The sequence below is a fragment of the Schistocerca serialis genome, chromosome 12 (genome assembly GCF_023864345.2).
Source record: "Schistocerca serialis cubense isolate TAMUIC-IGC-003099 chromosome 12, iqSchSeri2.2, whole genome shotgun sequence".
NCBI lineage: Eukaryota > Metazoa > Arthropoda > Insecta > Orthoptera > Acrididae > Schistocerca > Schistocerca serialis.
This window is the reverse complement of record NC_064649.1, coordinates 205095518-205111647: the sequence shown is the minus strand read 5'-3', so window position 1 is coordinate 205111647 and position 16130 is coordinate 205095518.

Genomic DNA, 16130 nt, shown 5'->3' with positions numbered 1-16130 from the left:
TTGGATTTTCACATTGACCATGAAACAGAAATTGCATCGGGATTGATTACAAAATGCACAATGCCTACTTAAGAACAAGAAGAGTGAATCTTCTAAGAGTTTGTGTTTTGAGCGGCTCCTGGGAGACCAGTATTAGATTCCGATGTATTAGTGCAGGTGTACTGTATCACTTCGACCTTCATATTGTCCATGAAACACAGAAATCGCAACGGGATTGAATACAAAAGTCACAATGCCGACTTAAGTAAAAGAAAAGTGAATCTTCTAAGAGTTTGTGTTTTGTGTGGCTCCTGGGAGACGAGTATTAGATTACGATGCACCGGTGCAGGTTTTCTGTATCCCATGGACATTTACATGGACCGCGAAACACAGAAATTGCATCGGGATTGACTACAATAGGCACAATGCCGACTTAAATATAAGTAGCGAGAATATTATAAGAGTTAGTGTTTGATCGGTCCCTGGGTGACCAGTATTAGATTCCGATGCACCAGTGCAGGTTTACTGTATCCCTTGGAACTTCCAATTGACCATGAAACACAGAAATTGCATCGGGATTGAATGCAAAATGCGCATTGCCTACTTAAGTACAAGAAGATTGTATGTAATAAGAGTTTGTGCTTTGAACGGCACCTGGGAGACCAGTATTAGATTCCGATGCACCAGTGAAGGTTTACTTTATCCCTTGGTCCTTCACATTGACCATGAAACAGAGAAAATGTATCGGGATTGAATACAAAAGGCACAAAGCATACTTAAGTACAAGAAGAGTGAATCTTGTAAGAGTTTGTGCTTTGAGCGGCTCCAGGGAGACCAGTATTAGATTCCGTTGCACCAGCGCAGGTTTACTGTATCCCTTGGACTTTCACATGGACCATGAAACACACAAATTGCATCGGGATTGAATACAAAAAGTACAATGCTGACTTCAGTACAAGTAGAGTGTAAATTATAAGATTTAGTGTTTGAGCGGCTCCTGGGAGACCAGTATTAGATTCCGATGCACCAGTGCAGGTTTACTGCATCCCTTGGACCTTCACACTGATAATGAAACGCAGAAATTGCATCGGGATTGAATACAAAAGGCACAATGGCGACTTAAGCACAAGAAGAGTGAATCTTCTAAGAGATTGTGCTTTGAGCGACTCCTGGGAGACCAGTGTTGGATTCCGATGCAACAGTGCAGATTTAATGTATCCCCTGGACCTTCACATTGACCATGAACATAGTAATTGCATCGGGATTGAATACAGAAGGCACAAAGCCTACCTAAGTACAAGAAGAGTCAATCTTCTAAGAGTTTGTGCTTTGGGAGGTTCCTGGGAGACCAGTATTAGATTCCGATGGGCCAGTGTAGGTTTACATTATCCGTTGGACCTTCACATGGACCATGAAACACACAAATTGCATCGGGATTGAATACAAAAAGTACAATGCCGACTTAAGTACAAGTAGAGTGTATATTATAAGATTTAGTGCTTGACCGGCTCCTGGGAGAACAATATTAGATTGCGATGCTCCAGTGTGGGTTTACTGTATCCCTTGGATCTTCACATTTACCATGAAACACAGAAATTGCATCGGGATTGAATAAAAAGGCACAAATCCTACTTAAGTACGAGAAGAGTGAATCTTCTAAGAGTTTGTGCTTTGAAAGGCTCCTGGGAGACCAGTATTAGATTCTGATGCACCAGGGTAGGTTTACCTTATCTTTTGGATTTTCACATTGACCATGAAACAGAAATTGCATCGGGATTGATTACAAAATGCACAATGCCGACTTAAGTACAAGAAGAGTGGATCTTCTAAGAGTTTGTGATTTGAGCGGCTCCTGGGAGACCAGTATTAGATTCCGATGTAAAAGTGCAGGTGTACTGTATCACTTCGTCCTTCACATTGTCCATGAAACACAGAAATCGCAATTGATTTCAAAAGACCCAATGCCTTTTTAAATAAAAGAAGAGTGAATCTTCTAAGAGTTTGTGTTTTGTGTGGCTCCAGGGAGACGAGTGCACCGGTGCAGGTTTACTGTATCCCTTGGACATTCATAGAAATTGCATCGGGATTGAATACAAAAGGCACAATGCCGACTAAAGCACATGAAGAGTGAATCTTCTAAGAGTTTGAGGTTTGAGCGGCTCCTGGGAGACCAGTGATAGATTCCGATGCACCAGTGCAGGTTTACACTATCCCCAGGACCTTCACATTGACACGAAATACAGAAATTGCATGGTGATGGGATACAAAAGGCACAAAGCCGACTTAAGTAAAAGAACCGTGAAACTTCTAAGAGATTGTGCTTTGCGAGGCTCCTGGGAGACCGGTATTAGATTCCGATGCACCAGTGTAGGTTTACTTTATCCCTAGGATTTTCACATTGACCATGAAACACAGAAATTGCATCGGGATTGAATACATAAGGCACAATGCCGGCTTATGTACAGGAAGAGTGAATGTTCTAAGAGGTTGTGATTTGAGTGGCTCCTGGGAGACCAGTATTAGATTCCGATTTAATAGGGCTGCTGTACTGTATCCCTTGCACCTTCACATTGACCGTGAAACACAGAAATTGCACGGGGATTAAATACAAAAGGCACAATGCCGACATAAGCACAAGAAGAGTGAATCTTCTAAGAGTTTGCGCTCTGAGAGGCTCCTGGGACACAAGTGTCAGATTCTTATCCACAGTACAGGTTTTCTGTATCCCTAGGACCTTCACATTGACCATGAAACACAGATATTGCATCGGGATTGAATACAAAAGGCGCTATGGCGACTTAAGTACAAGAAGAGTGAATCTTCTAAGAATTTGTGCTTTGAGCGGCTCCTGGGAGACCAGTATTAGATTCCGATGCACCAGTGCAGGTTTACTTTATCACTTGGCCCTTCACATTGACCATGAAACACAGAAATGGCACCTGGGTTGAATACAAATGGCACAAAGTCTACTTAAGTACAAGAAGAATGAATCTTCTAAAAGTTTGTGATTTGGGAGGCTCCTGGGAGACCAGTATTAGATTCCGATGCAATAGTGCAGGTTTTCTGTATCCCTTGGACATTCACATTGACCATGAAACACAGAAATAGCATAGGGATTGAATACAAAAGGCACAATGCCCACTTAAACACAAGAAGAGTGATTCTTCTAAGAGTTTGTGTTTTGAGCGGCTCCTGGGAGTCCAGTATTAGATTCCGATGCACCAGTGCAGGTTTACTTTATCCCTTGGTCCTTCACATTGACCACGAAACACAGAAATTGCAAGGGATTGAATACATATGGCACATTTCCTACTTAAGTACAAGAAGAGTGAATCTTCTAAGAGTTTGTGATTTGAGCGGCTCCTGTGAGACCAGTATTAGATTCCGATTTAATAGGTCTGGTGTACTGTATCCCTTGCACCTTCACATTGACCGTGAAACACAGAAATTGCACGGGGATTAAATACAAAAGGCACAATGCCGACTTAAGCACAAGAAGAGTGAATCTTCTAAGAGTTTGCGCTTATCCCTTGGACATTCACATTGACCATGAAACACAGAAATAGCCTAGGGATTGAATACAAAAGTCACAATGCCCACTTAAACACAAGAAAAGTGAATCTTCTAAGAGTTTGTGTTTAGAGCGGCCCCTGGAAGACCAGTATTAGATTCCGATGCACCAGTGCAGGTTTGCTGTATCCCTTGGACCGTCACATTGACCACGAAACACAGAAGTTGCATTGGGAGCGATTACAAAATGCACAATGACGACTTAAATACAAGAAGAGTGAATCTTCTGAGAGTTTGTGCTTTTAGCGGCTCCTGGAAGACCAGTATTAGATTCCGATGTACCAGTGCAGGTTTACTGTATCGCTGGGACTTTCACATTGAGCATGAAACACGGAAATTGCATCGGGATTGACTACAAAATGCACAATTCGACTTATGTACAAGAAGAGTGAATCTTCTATGAGTTTGTGATTTGAGTGGCTCCTGGGAGACTAGTATTAGATATCGATGCACCAGTGCAGGTTTACAGTATCCCTTGGACCTTCACATAGACCATGAAGCACATAAATTGCATCGAAATTCAATACAAAAGGCACAATGCTGTCGTAAGCACAAGAAGAGTAAATCTTCTAAGAGTTTGTGCTTTGCCGGCTATTGGGAGACCAGTATTAGATTACGATGCACCAGTGCAGGTTTACTTTATCCCTTGGTCCTTCACATTGACCACGAAACACAGAAATTACACCGGGGTTGAATACAAAAGGCACAAAGCCTACTTAAGTACAAGAAGATTGAATGTTCTAAGAGTTTGTGATTTGGGAGGCTCCTAGGAGACCAGTATTAGATTCCGATGCACCAGTGTAGGGTTACTTTATCCGTTGGATTTTCACATCGATCATGAAACACAAAAATTACATCGGGATTGAATACAATATCCGCAATGCCATCATAAGTACAAGAAGAATGAATCTTCTAAGTGTTTGTGCTTTAAGAGGCTCCTGGGAGACCAGTATTTGATTCCGATGCAATAGTGCAGGTTTTCCGTATACCTTGGACCTTCATATTGACCATGAATCACAGAAATAGCATAGGGATTGAGTACTAAAAGCACAATGCCGACTTAAGTACAAGAAGATTTAATCTTCTAAGAATTAGTGTTTGAGCGGCTCCTGGGAGACCAGTATTAGATTCCGATGCACCTGTGCGGGTTCACTGTATGCCCTGGACCTTCACATAGACCATCAAACACAGAAATTGCATCGAAATTAAATACAAATGGCTCAATGCCGGCTTAAGTACAAGAAGAATGAATATTCTAAGGTTTTGTGTTTGAGCGGCTCTTGGGAGACCAGTATCGGATTCCGATGCACCAGTGCAGGTTTACTGTATCCCTTGGACCTTCACATTGACCATGAAACAAAGAAATTAAACCGGGATTGAATACAAAAGGCAAAATGCCGACTTAAACACAAGAGTGAATCTTCTAAGAGTTTGTGTTTTGAGCGGCTCCTGGGAGACCAGTATTAGATTCCAATGCATCAGTGCAGGTTTACTGTATCCCTTGGAGTTTCACATTGACCATGAAACACAGAAATTGCTACGGGATTGAATGCAAAAGACACAATGCCGACTTAAGTACATGAAGAGTGAATCTTCTAACAGTTGGCGACTTGAGCGGCTTCTGGGAGAACAGTAATAGATTCCGATGCTTCAGTGCAGGTTTTCTTTATCCCTTGGACTTTCAAATTGTCCATGAAACACAGAAATTGCATCGGGATTGAATACAAAAGGCACAATGCCGACTTATGTACAAGAAAAGTGAATGTTCTAAGAGTTTGTGCTTTGAGCAGCTCCTGGGAGACCAGTATTAGATTCTGATGCACCAGTGCAGGTTTACTTTATCCCTTGGTCCTTCACATTGACTATGAAACACAGAAATTTCATAGGGATTGAATACAAAAGGCACAATGCCTACTTAAATACAAGACGAGTGAATCTTTCAAGAGTTTGTGCTTTGCGAGTCTCCTGGGAGACCAGTATTAGATTCCGAAGCACCAGTGCAAGTTTACTGTATCCCTTGACCTTCAAATTGACCATGAAACACAGAAATTGCATCGGCATATAATACAAAAGGCACAATGCCGACTTAAGTACAAGAAGAGTGAATCTTCTGAGAGTTTGTGCTTTGAGCGGCTCCTGGGACACCAGTGTTAGATTCCTATCCACCAGTACAGGTTTACCGTATCCCTTGGGCCTTCACATTGACCATGAAACACAGATATTGCAACGGGATTGAATACAAAAGGCACCATGGTGACTTAAGTAAAAGAAGAGTGAATCTTCTAAGAGTTTGTGCTTTGAGCGGCTCCTGGGAGACCAGTATTAGATTCCGATGCACCAGTGCAGGTTTACTTTATCCCTTGGTCCTTCACATTGACCATGAAACACAGATATTGCAACAGGGTTGTATACAAAAGGCAACAAGCCTACTTAAGTACAAGAAAAGTGAATCGTCTAAGTGTTTGTGATTTGGGAGGCTCCTGGGAGACCAGTATTAGATTCCGATGCACCAGTGCAGGTTTTCTTTATCCCTTGGAAATTCATATTATACATGAAACACAGAAATTGCATCGGGATTGAATACAAAATGCGCAATGAAAACATAAGTACAAGAAGAGTGTATCTGCTAAGTGGTTGTGCTTTAAGAGGCTCCTGGGAGACCAGTATTTGAATCCGATGCAATACTGCAGGTTTTCTGTATCCCTTGGACATTCACATTGACTATGAAACAAAGAAATAGCATAGGGATTGAATACAAAAGGCACATTGCCGACTTAAGTACATGAAGAGTGAATCTTCTAACAGTTGGCGACTAGAGCGGCTTCTGGGAGACCAGCATTAGATTCCGATGCACCAGTGCAGGTTTTCTTTATCCCTTGGAAATTCATATTATACATGAAACACAGAAATTGCATCGGGATTGAATACAAAAAGCACAATGCCGACTTATGCACAAGAAAAGTGAATGTTCTAAGAGTTTGTGCTTTGAGCGGGTCCTGGGAGACCAGTATTAGATTCTCATGCACCAGTGCAGGTTTACTTTATCCCTTGGTCCTTCACATTGACTATGAAACACGGTAATTGCATCGGGATTGAATACAAAAGGTACAATGCCGACTTATGAACAACACTACTGAATCTTCTAAGAGATTGTACTTCGAGCGGCTCGTGGGAGATCAGTATTAGAATACGATGCACCAGTGCCGGTTTACTGTATTTCTTGGACCTTCACATTGAGCATGGAGCACAGAAATTGCATCAGGATTGAATACAAACTGCACAATGCCGACTTACGTCAAGAAGAGTGAATCTTCTATGAGTTTGTGATTTGAGTGGCTCCTGGGAGACTAGCATTAGATTCCGATGCATCGATGCAGGTTTACTTTATACCTTGGATTTTCACATTGACCATGAACCACAGAAGTTGCATTGGGAGCGATTACAAAATGCACAATGACGACTTAAATACAAGAAGAGTGAATCTTCTAAGAGTTTGTGTATTGAGCGGCTCCTGGGAGACCAGTATTAGATTCCGATGCACCAGTGCAGGTTTACTGTATCCCTTGGACTTTCACATTGACCATGAAACACAGAAATTGCATCGGGATTGAATACAAAAGACACAATTCCGACTTAAGTACATGAAGAGTGAATCTTCTAACAGTTGGCGACTTGAGCGACTTCTGGGAGACCAGTATTAGATTCCGATGCACCAGTGCAGGTTTTCTTTATCCCTTGGACATTCATATTGTCCATGAAACACAGAGATTGCACCGGGATGGAATACAAAATGCACAATGCTGACTTACGTACAAGAACAGTGAATCTTCTATGAGTTTGTGTTTTGAGTGGCTCCTGGGAGTCTAGTATTAGATTCCGATGTACCACTGCAGGTTTATTGTATCCCTTGGACCTTCACATTGACCATGAAGCACAGAAATTGTATCGGGATATAGTACAAAATGCACAATGCCGTCTTAAAAAAAAGAAGTGTGAATCTTTAAAGTCTTTGTACTTTGAGCGGCTCCTGGGAGATCAGTATTAGATCCCGATGCACCAGTGCAGGTTTACTTTATCCCTTGGTCCTTCACATTGAGCATGAAACACAGAAATTGCATCGGGATAGAATACAAAATGCACAATGCCGACTTAAGTACTAAAAGAGTGTATCTTCTAAGCGTTTGTGCTTTGAGCGGCTCCTGGGAGACCAGTATTAGATTACGATGCACCAGTGCAGATTCACTGTATCCCCTGGACCTTCACATTGACCATGAAACAAAGAAATTGCATCGAAATTAAATACAAAATGCACAATGCCGGCTTAAGTACAAGAAGAATGAATATTCTAAGGTTTTGTGCTTTGAGCGGCTCTTGGGAGACCAGTATTGGATTCCGATGCAACAGTGCAGGTTTACTGTATCCCTTGGACCTTTACATTGACCATGAAACACAGAAATTGCATCGGGATTGAATACAAAAGGCACAATGCCGACTTAAACACAAGAGGAATGAATCTTCTAAGAGTTTGTGTTTTTTAGCGGCTCCTGGGATACCATTATTAGATTGCGATGCACCAGTGCAGGTTTACTGTATCCCTTGGACCTTCACATTAACCATGAATCACAGAAATTGCATCGGGATTGAATACAAACGGCACAATGCCGACTTAACTACATGAAGAGAGAATGTTCTAAGAGTTTGTGCTTTGAGCGGCTTCTGGAAGACCAGTATTAGATTCTGAAGCACCACTGCGGGTTTATTCTATCCATTGGACCTTCACATTGACCATTAAACACAGAAATTGTATCGGGATTTAATACAAAAGGCACAATGCCGACTTAAGTACAAGAAGAGTGAATCTTTTAAGTGTTTGAACTTTGAGCGGCTCCTGGGAGATCAGTATTAGATTCCGATGCACCAGAGCAAGTTTACTGTATCCCTTGGACCTTCACATTGACAATGAAACAAAGAAATTGTATCGGGATTGAATACAAAAGGCCCAATGCCGACTTAAGTACAAGAAGATTGAATCTTTTAAGTGTTTGTACTTTGAGCGGTTCCTGGGAGATCAGTATTAGATTCCGTTGCACCAGTGCAGGTTTACTTTATCCCTTGATCCTTCACATTGACCATGAAACACAGAAATTGCATCGGGATAGAATACATAAGGCACATTTCCTACTTAAGTACATGAAGAGTGAATCTACTGAGAGTTTGTGATCTGACCGGCTCCTGGGAGACCAGTAATTAATTCCGATTTAATAGTGCTGGTGTACTGTATCCCTTGCACCTTCACATTGACCATGAAACACAGAAATTGTACGGGGATTGAATACAAAAGGCACAATGCCGACTTAAGCACAAGAAGAGTGAATCTTCTAAGAGTTTGTTTTTTGAGCGGCTCCTGGGACACCAGTATTAGATTGCGATGCACCAGTGCAGGTTTACTGTATTCCTTGGACCTTCACATTAACTATGAAACACACAAATTGCATCGGGATTGAATACAAAAACAAAAATGCCGACTTAATTACAAGAAGAGTGAATCTTCTAAGAGTTGGCGACTTGAGCGGCTTCTGGGAGACCAGTATTAGATTCCGATGCACCAGTGCAGGTTTTCTGTATCCCTTGGACATTCACATTGTCCATGAAACACAGAAATGGCATCGAAATTGAATACAAAAGCACAATGCCGACTTATCTACATGAAGAGAGAATGTCCTAAGAGTTTGTGCTTTGAGCGGCTTCTGGAAGACCAGTATTAGATTCTGAAGCACCACTGCAGGTTTATTGTATCCCTTGGACCTTCACATTGACCATGAAACACAGAAATTGTATCGGGATTTAATACAAAAGGCACAATGCCGCCTTAAGTACAAGAAGAGTGAATCTTTTAAGTGTTTGAACTTTGAGCGGCTCCTGGGACATCAGTATTAGATTCCGATGCACCAGAGCAAGTTTACTGTATCCCTTGGACCTTCACATTGACAATGAAACAAAGAAATTGTATCGGGATTGAATACAAAAGGCACAATGCCGACTTAAGTACAAGAAGATTGAATCTTTAAAGGGTTTGTACTTTGAGCGGCTCCTGGGAGATCAGTATTAGATTCCGTTGCACCAGTGCAGGTTTACTTAATCCCTTGATCCTTCACATTGACCATGAAACACAGAAATTGCATCGGGATAGAATACATAAGGCACATTTCCTACTTAAGTACATGAAGAGTGAATCTACTGAGAGATTGTGATTTGACCGGCTCCTGGGAGACCAGTAATTAATTCCGATTTACTGGTGTACTGTATCCCTTGCACCTTCACATTGACCATGAAACACAGAAATTGTACGGGGATTGAATACAAAAGGCACAATGCCGACTTAAGCACAAGAAGAGTGAATCTTCTAAGAGTTTGTATTTTGAGCGGCTCCTGGGACACCAGTATTAGATTGCGATGCACCAGTGCAGGTTTACTGTATTCCTTGGACCTTCACATTAACCATGAAACACACAAATTGCATCGGGATTGAATACAAAAAGCACAATGCCGACTTAATTACAAGAAGAGTGAATCTTCTAAGAGTTGGCGACTTGAGCGGCTTCTGGGAGACCAGTATAAGATTCCGATGCACCAGTGCAGGTTTTCTATATCCCTTGGACATTCACATTGTCCATGAAACACAGAAATTGCATCGGGATTGAATACAAAAGGCACAATGCCAACTTATCTACGAGAAGAGTGAATGTTCTAAGAATTTGTGCTTGGAGCGGTTTCTGGAAGACCAGTATTAGATTCCGATGCACCACTGCAGGTTTATTGTATCCCTTGGACCTTCACATTGATCATGAAACACAGAAATTGTATCGGGATTTAATACAAAAGGCACAATGCCGACTTAAGTACAAGAAGAGTGAATCTTTTAAGTGTTTGTACTTTGAGCGGCTCCTGGGAGATCAGTATTAGATTCCGATGAACCGGAACAAGTTTACTGTATCTCTTGGACCTTCACATTCACCATGAAACACAGAAATTGTATCGGGATTGAATACAAAAGGCACAATGCCGACTTAAGTACAAGAAGAGTGAATCTTTTAGGTGTTTGTATTTTGAGCGGCTCCTGGGAGATCAGTATTAGATTCCGTTGCACCAGTGCTGGTTTACTGTATCCCTTGGTCCTTCACATTGACCATGAAACACAGAAATTGCATCGGGATTGAATACATATGGCACATTTCCTACTTAAGTACAAGAAGAGTGAAACTTCAAAGAGTTTGTGATTTGAGCGGCTCCTGGGAGACCAGTATTTGATTCCGATTTTATAGTGCTGGTGTACTGTATCCCTTGCACCTTCACATTGACCATGTAACACAGAAATTGCACGGGGATTAAATACAAAAGGCACAATGCCGACTTAAGCACAAGAAGAGTGAATATTCTAAGAGTTTGTTCTTTGTGCGGCTCCTGGGACACCAGTATTAGATTCCTATCCACCAGTACAGGTTTACTGTATCCGTTGGACCTTCACATTGACCATGAAACACAGATATTGCAACGGGATTGAATACAAAAGGCACCATGGTGTCTTAAGTAAAAGAAGAGTGAATCTTCTAAGAGTTTGTGCTTTGAGCGGCTCCTGGGAGACCAGTATTAGATTCCGATGCACCAGTGCAGGTTTACTTTATCCCTTGGTCCTTCACATTGACCATGAAACACAGAAATTGCAACGGGGTTGTATACAAAAGGCACCAAGCCTACTTAAGTACAAGAAAAGTGAATCGTCTAAGAGTTTGTGATTTGGGAGGCTCCTGGGAGACCAGTATTAGATTCCGATGCACCAGTGTAGGGTTACTTTATCCCTTGGATTTTCACATGGACCATGAAACACAAAAATTACATCGGGATTGAATACAAAATGCGCAATGAAAACATAAGTACAAGAAGAGTGTATCTGCTAAGTGGTTGTGCTTTAAGAGGCTCCTGGGAGACCAGTATTAGAATCCGATGCAATACTGCAGGTTTTCTGTATCCCTTGGACATTCACATTGACTATGAAACAAAGAAATAGCATAGGGATTGAATACAAAAGGCACATTGCCGACTTAAGTACATGAAGAGTGAATCTTCTAACAGTTGGCGACTAGAGCGGCTTCTGGGAGACCAGCATTAGATTCCGATGCACCAGTGCAGGTTTTCTTTATCCCTTGGAAATTCATATTATACATGAAACACAGAAATTGCATCGGAATTGAATACAAAAAGCACAATGCCCACTTATGCACAAGAAAAGTGAATGTTCTAAGAGTTTGTGCTTTGAACGGGTCCTGGGAGACCAGTATTAGATTCTCATGCACCAGTGCAGGTTTACTTTATCCCTTGGTCCTTCACATTGACTATGAAACACGGTAATTGCATCGGGATCGAATACAAAAGGTACAATGCCGACTTATGTACAACACTACTGAATCTTCTAAGAGATTGTACTTCGAGCGGCTCCTGGGAGATCAGTATTAGAATACGATGCACCAGTGCTGGTTTACTGTATTTCTTGGACCTTCACATTGAGCATGGAGCACAGAAATTGCATCAGGATTGAATACAAACTGCACAATGCCGACTTACGTCAAGAAGAGTGAATCTTCTATGAGTTTGTGATTTGAGTGGCTCCTGGGAGACTAGCATTAGATTCCGATGCACCGGTGCAGGTTTACTTTATACCTTGGATTTTCACATTGACCATGAACCACAGAAGTTGCATTGGGAGCGATTACAAAATGCACAATGACGACTTAAATACAAGAAGAGTGAATCTTCTAAGAGTTTGTGTATTGAGCGGCTCCTAGGAGACCAGTATTAGATTCCGATGCACCACTGCAGGTTTACTGTATCCCTTGGACTTTCACACTGAGCATGAAACACAGAAATTGCATCGGGATTGAATACAAAAGACACAATTCCGACTTAAGTACATGAAGAGTGAATCTTCTAACAGTTGGCGACTTGAGCGACTTCTGGGAGACCAGTATTAGATTCCGATGCACCAGTGCAGGTTTTCTTTATCCCTTGGACATTCATATTGTCCATGAAACACAGAGATTGCACCGGGATGGAATACAAAATGCATAATGCCGACTTACGTACAAGAACAGTGAATCTTCTATGAGTTTGTGTTTTGAGTGGCTCCTGGGAGACTAGTATTAGATTCCGATGCACCACTGCAGGTTTATTGTATCCCTTGGACCTTCACATTGACCATGAAGCACAGAAATTGTATCGGGATATAGTACAAAAGGCACAATGCCGTCTTAAAAAAAAGAAGTGTGAATCTTTAAAGTCTTTGTACTTTGAGCGGCTCCTGGGAGATCAGTATTAGATTCCGATGCACCAGTGCAGGTTTACTTTATCCCTTGGTCCTTCACATTGAGCATGAAACACAGAAATTGCATCGGGATAGAATACAAAATGCACAATGCCGACTTAAGTACTAAAAGAGTGTATCTTCTAAGCGTTTGTGCTTTGAGCGGCTCCTGGGAGACCAGTATTAGATTCCGATGCACCAGTGCAGATTCACTGTATCCCCTGGACCTTCACATTGACCATGAAACAAAGAAATTGCATCGAAATTAAATACAAAATGCACAATGCCGGCTTAAGTACAAGAAGAATGAATATTCTAAGGTTTTGTGCTTTGAGCGGCTCTTGGGAGACCAGTATTGGATTCCGATGCAACAGTGCAGGTTTACTGTATCCCTTGGACCTTTACATTGACCATGAAACACAGAAATTGCATCTGGATTTAATACAAAAGGCACAATGCCGTCTTAAACACAAGAGGAATGAATCTTCTAAGAGTTTGTGTTTTTTAGCGGCTCCTGGGAGACCATTATTAGATTGCGATGCACCAGTGCAGGTTTACTGTATCCCTTGGACCTTCACATTAACCATGAAACACAGAAATTGCATCGGGATTGAATACAAAAGGCACAATGCCGACTTATCTACATGAAGAGAGAATGTTCTAAGAGTTTGTGCTTTGAGCGGCTTCTGGAAGACCAGTATTAGATTCTGAAGCACCACTGCGGGTTTATTGTATCCATTGGACCTTCACATTGACCATTAAACACAGAAATTGTATCGGGATTTAATACAAAAGGCACAATGCCGACTTAAGTACAAGAAGAGTGAATCTTTTACGTGTTTGAACTTTGAGCGGCTCCTGGGAGATCAGTATTAGATTCCGATGCACCAGAGCAAGTTTACTGTATCCCTTGGACCTTCACATTGACAATGAAACAAAGAAATTGTATCGGGATTGAATACAAAAGGCCCAATGCCGACTTAAGTACAAGAAGATTGAATCTTTTAAGTGTTTGTACTTTGAGCGGTTCCTGGGAGATCAGTATTAGATTCCGTTGCACCAGTGCAGGTTTACTTTATCCCTTGATCCTTCACATTGACCATGAAACACAGAAATTGCATTGGGATAGAATACATAAGGCACATTTCCTACTTAAGTACATGAAGAGTGAATCTACTGAGAGTTTGTGATTTGACCGGCTCCTGGGAGACCAGTAATTAATTCCGATTTAATAGTGCTGGTGTACTGTATCCCTTGCACCTTCACATTGACCATGAAACACAGAAATTGTACGGGGATTGTATACAAAAGGCACAATGCCGACTTAAGCACAAGAAGAGTGAATCTTCTAAGAGTTTGTTTTTTGAGCGGCTCCTGGGACACCAGTATTAGATTGCGATGCACCAGTGCAGGTTTACTGTATTCCTTGGACCTTCACATTAACCATGAGACACACAAATTGCATCGGTATTGAATACAAAAAGCACAATGCCGACTTAATTACAAGAAGAGTGAATCTTCTAAGAGTTGGCGACTTGAGCGGCTTCTGGGAGACCAGTATTAGATTCCGATGCACCAGTGCAGGTTTTCTGTATCCCTTGGACATTCACATTGTCCATGAAACACAGAAATTGCATCGGGATTGAATACAAAAGGCACAATACCGACTTATCTACGAGAAGAGTGAATGTTCTAAGAGTTTGTGCTTTGAGCGGTTTCTGGAAGACCAGTATTAGATTCCGATGCACCACTGCAGGTTTATTGTATCCCTTGGACCTTCACATTGATCATGAAAAAGAAATTGTATCGGGATTTAATACAAAAGGCACAATGCCAACTTAAGTACAAGAAGAGTGAATCATCTAACAGTTGGCGACTTGAGCGGCTTCTGGGAGACCAGTATTAGATTCCGATACACCAGTGCAGGTTTTCTGTATCCCTTGGACATTCACATTGTCCATGAAACACAGAAATGGCATCGGAATTGAATACAAAAGGCACAATGCCGACTTATCTACATGAAGAGAGAATGTTCTAAGAGTTTGTGCTTTGAGCGGCTTCTGGAAGAGCAGTATTAGATTCTGAAGCACCACTGCAGGTTTATTGTATCCCTTGGACCTTCACATTGACCATGAAACACAGAAATTGTATCGGGATTTAATACAAAAGGCACAATGCCGCCTTAAGTACAAGAAGAGTGAATCTTTTAAGTGTTTGAACTTTGAGCGGCTCCTGGGAGATCAGTATTAGATTCCGATGCACCAGAGCAAGTTTACTGTATCCCTTGGACCTTCACATTGACAATGAAACAAAGAAATTGTATCGGGATTGAATACAAAAGGCACAATGCCGACTTAAGTACAAGAAGATTGACTCTTTTAAGTGTTTGTACCTTGAGCGGCTCCTGGGAGATCAGTATTAGATTCCGTTGCACCAGTGCAGGTTTACTTTATCCCTTGATCCTTCACATTGACCATGAAACACAGAAATTGCATCGGGATAGAATACATAAGGCACATTTCCTACTTAAGTACATGAAGAGTGAATCTACTGAGAGTTTGTGATTTGACCGGCTCCTGGGAGACCAGTAATTAATTCCGATTTAATAGTGCTGGTGTACTGTATCCCTTGCACCTTCACATTGACCATGATACACAGAAATTGTACGGGGATTGAATACAAAAGGCACAATGACGACTTAAGCACAAGTAGAGTGAATCTTCTAAGAGTTTGTATTTTGAGCGGCTCCTGGGACACCAGTATTTGATTGCGATGCACCAGTGCAGGTTTACTGTATTCCTTGGACCTTCACATTAACCATGAAACACACAAATTGCATCGGGATTGAATACAAAAAGCACAATGCCGACTTAAGTACAAGAAGAGTGAATCTTCTAAGAGTTGGCGACTTGAGCGGCTTCTGGGAGACCAGTATTAGATTCCGATGCACCAGTGCAGGTTTTCTGTATCCCTTGGACATTCACATTGTCCATGAAACACAGAAATTGCATCGGGATTGAATACAAAAGGCACAATGCCAACTAATCTACGAGAAGAGTGAATGTTCTAAGAGTTTGTGCTTTGAGCGGTTTCTGGAAGACCAGTATTAGATTCCGATGCACCACTGCAGGTTTATTGTATCCCTTGGACCTTCACATTGATCATGAAACACAGAAATTGTATCGGGATTTAATACAAAAGGCGCAATGCCGACTTAAGTACAAGA